This window comes from Geospiza fortis, unplaced genomic scaffold, assembly GCF_000277835.1.
Source record: "Geospiza fortis unplaced genomic scaffold, GeoFor_1.0 scaffold102, whole genome shotgun sequence".
NCBI lineage: Eukaryota > Metazoa > Chordata > Aves > Passeriformes > Thraupidae > Geospiza > Geospiza fortis.
The window spans coordinates 1,037,357-1,041,897 of NW_005054373.1; positions in this window are offsets into that span (position 1 = coordinate 1,037,357).

A 4,541-nucleotide genomic window follows, 5' to 3' on the forward strand; every position below is an offset into this window, starting at 1 on the left:
CGCCAGGTGGCGCTGCCGCCACGGGAACGGCACCGCCCCCCCAAACCCCACCGGGATCATCCCGACATCACCGGGATTATCGGGATACATCACCGGGATCATCGGGATCATCCGGATACCCACCGGGATCATCGGGATACCTCACCAGGATCATCCGGATATCACCGGGATCATCCCAAGATCAGCGGGATCACCTGGATATATCACCGGGATCATCGGGATACGTCACTGGGATCATCCGGATACCCACCGGGATCATCGGGATACCTCACCGGGATCATCTGGATATCACCGAGATCACCCGGATATATCACCGGGATCATCCCAACCCCACCAGGATCATCTGAATATCACCAGGATCATCCCGATGTCAACGGGATCATCCCAATCCCACCGGGATCATCCGGATATCACTGGGATCATCGGGATACATCACTGGGAACATCCAAATAGATCACCGGGATCGTCTGGATATCACCGGAATCGTCCAATCTCACTGGGATCATCCAGATTCACCAGGATCATCCAAACCCACCATGATCATCCAGATATCACCAGGATCTTCTAATCCCACCAGGATCATCCAAACCCACCAGGATCATCCCAATCCCACTGGGATCATCTGGATATCACCAGAATCCTCTGAATCCCACCGGGATTATCCAAACCCACCAGGATTATCCAGATATCACCGGGATCATCCAGTCACACCAGGATCATCCAATCCCACCAGGATCCTCTGAATCCCACTGGGATCATCCAACCCCACTAGGATCATCCCGATCCCACCGGGATCTTCCAAACCCGCTGGGATCATCCAACATCCCCAGGACCATCCAGATCCCATTGGGATCCTCCAAATTCCACCGGGATTGTCCAGATCCCACCAAGGTCATCCAAATCCCACCCAGATCATCCAGATCTCCCTGGGATTATCCAGCACCCCAGGATCATCCAAACCCACTGGGATCATCTAAATCCCACCAGGATCTTCCAGCACCCCTGGCATCATTAAACAGCCCTGGGATCACCCAAACCCCCTAGGATCTTCCAAACCCCCAAGGATCCCTCAAACCCACCCGGGATTGTCCAAAAGCCCCCAGGACCCCTCAGCCCCTCAGGATCCCTCTAATTCTCCCACAGGATGCTCCAATCTCCTGGGATCATCCAATGTCCCCGGGACCCTCCAGAAGCCCCAGGATCCTCCAAACCCCCCAGGATCCCTAAGAGACCCCTCGCCACCATCCCCACCCCAATGCTGCCTCCCAAAAAATGCTGCAGATCATCCCAATGGACCCTCCCAAAAATGTGTCCCCCCCACAGGGTCCCAGCCCCACATCCCCGCTTCCAGGCCTTCCTTGGGATCCCTGCACCATCCCTGTGCTCCCTCCAGCTCTGTCCCCATGTGAGGCTCACAGACAGCCCTGGGGACACGAGCCCACGAGCAGGTGACAGTGACAGACACAGCTCCAGCTCCATGGGGGCCTTGTAGGGATGGGGGGAAACATCCTGGGAGGAGCAGAGGGAAGCACCAGAATCTTTGGGATTTGCCAGAATTTGCCACCAGAATCCTTGCACAAGGCCTGGGGCACACCAATGTCCTCTGATCCAGAGGGGACAACCTGCCTGGAGACACCAGGCCCTGTTTGTCATCACGATCCAGAATTTTATCCCTGTAGAAAATTCCTGGGCAATTCCATCCCTCTAGAAAATTCCTGGGCAATTCCATCCCTGTAGAAAGTTCCTGGGCCTGCACAAGGCATCAGCAATGAGAAGCTGTTTCCTGAAGTAGAAATGCCAAAACCCCAAAAGAAAATGGGTTATTTCCCCTAAGGATTGGGATGTGAGGGATGAGGAGCAGGGAGCTGGTGCTGAGCTGAGCCCCAGCAGCTGAGCTCAGCCAGATCTGAGCCTTTCCAGCAGCAAATCCCACATTTCTGAGCAAGCCCTGCCTCGCTGCTCTCCCTGGGCTCCCACAGCATTTCTGGGCAAGTTTATCCCTCTTCACCTCCTCTCACAGCCCGACCACTCCTGGAAAAGCACAAGCAGCTCGGGGTTTGCCTAAAAAATACTGGGGTTTGCTGAAAATACTGGGAAAAACCCCATTGGGCTTTTGCAGATGGAGAGCTGGGGAGGTTTTGCAGGACCTGGGGGGTTTTAGGAGCTGGGGGGTTTTGCAGGAGTTGGGGAGGATTTTGCAGGATCTGGGGGGTTTTGCAGGAGCTGGGGGGTTTTTGCAGATGGAGAGTTGTGGGTTTTGCAGGAGCTGGAGGGTTTTGCACGATCTGGGGGGTTTTGCAGGAGCTGGGGGGTTTTTGCAGATGGAGAGTTGGGGGTTTTGCAGGAGCTGGAGGGTTTTTGCAGATGGAGAGTTGGGGGTTTTGGAGGAGCTGGGGGGTTTTGGTCCCTCCTGGCTGCTGGAGGGCTCTGGGATGGAGAGCTCCTGTTTAGACTGAGCTCACTGGCTTGAGGAATATGTGGCGTCCCCGGAATGCAGCTGCTCTGTTTTTCCAGGTTTGGAAAGCCACGGGAGGGAGAGAGGAATGAATCACATCAGGCTTTGGTGGGGAGCAGATACAGAACCCCTGTGAACCGAGCCTCACAAGGTGCTGCCTGCCTCCACCAAATGCCAAACAGGACCCAAAATCAACCCAAAATCAACCCAAAGGGATGAAAACAAACCTTGGGAGTGACAGTGGCATTTCAAGGAGCTGAGCTCCTAACCCTGGAAGCCACACCTAGTACAGATATTTGCTTCAGGAGTAAAAAACCCTCTGGTTTCAGCTTGTACCTAAAAGGATGGAGACAACGTGCTCACCTCTGACAGGAATGTGGGAAAGATCAGCCCAGAAAAGCATAAAAATGAGGAAAACCAATAATGCTGCAGGCAGATTGCTGCTGGCTTAAAGAGATCCAAACAGATATTTTAAAAACCCCAAAACATTAACAAAATTTAAAAAAAAAAACCACCCAAAACCCCACAACACTCCTCAAAAAAACCCCACAGAACAACAATAAAAAACCCCACTCTGAAAAGGCCTCCCCCAGCTCTAATAAAGCTTTGCCTTAATTACAATAATATCATAAATTTCTCCCTTGTTACAGCGAACTTGGATTTTAATTAAGTTGATTCTAGAGCTGGGCTAATTAGTGTGCAGTGATTAGATTTCCCTCTCTAAAGGCAGAAATCCACAACCATGTAATCAGATTAATTCGCCTGCATTTCTTTTTTATGGGCGTTAATATTGAATATTAATAGAGACAGATTGGCCCACGAATTAAAGCAAAAAAATTCTGGATACTGAAGGATCCTAAATTAGCCCAAATACCCCAAATTTCGCAGGAAAATACCGATATTTAAATGCAGATTTATCATTGCCCCGTGCACGACGGAGATGGTGCAGTTGATCCGCTTAATTTTTATCCCTGTTTATTAATTCCTAATAATTTGGGTTCATTTGGGTAAATTGCCTTCAATTTTATGAATTTTTATTTCTTTTTCACGCGGGAAAAAGCCCACGGGAAGTTTCCTGCCGGCTCGGAAAATTCCCGGGATGGAGGAGGAGGAAAAAGGAGCCGCGGGCTCCATCCCGGCAGCCTCACGCCTGGAATTCGAGGGAGAGGCAAAGAGCTGTCAAACGGCGCCTTTAGCCTTGGGAAAAAAAAATGGAATAATCCTAATAATAAAAAGCTAAAAATAAAAAGCACTGCCGCTTTTCCTCCTTCTGCATTTCAAAAGCCTCAATTGAAATATTTCCCAGCAGGGAAATTGGCAACCAGGACTCCACCAAGGTGAAAAAAACCTAAAAAGTCGATTTTGAGTCTGTGCCGGGACGGGGAATTATTGCCCGAGGGTTTGCAGGGCCGGACTCCTCATTAATTAAGCTTAATTACACCGCATGCTCGTTTATTTGCTGCTCATACAATCGTGAAGCCCATGTACAAATAACATACAGGTTTTATTTCGGGATTTTTTTTTTTTTTTTGCTTTAGGGACAAAACGTACACAAAAAAAAAAAAGGCGAAAAAATCAAAAAAACAAACCCACATAATTACAATTTTATACAGTGCAGAAAGAATTAAAATAGGTGTCACCGAACTGTACAACGTCAGGGTGGGGAAAAAAAAAATAGAGAGGGGAGGGAGGGGAATAATCCTTCATTATATATATATTTCTATAAAAACATATGGAGGATTGTCTTTACACAGAGACCACGGTCGCTTGCAAATTTACAAAGGTTAACTAAAAAAACCCAAATCTATATGGCAAATATTGCCAACAGAGATTCCCCGATTTAATACTGATCAACTGAGACTATTCGTGTCTCGATTATTAGCAACAACAACAACAAAAAAAAAATTGTAGAATAAATAACAGGATGAGCATGGCTGTCTCTTTCCAAAGTGCCTTGTTCTCTCTGCATAGGGTCTGATCCTGCAGTCTTTATGCAGGCAAAAAAACCAAAATTCATAGTTCCAAAAAATCCCTCTGAGAGATTTTTTTGCCCGCTGGGTGTTGGCCGGCAAAAAAAAAAAAAAAA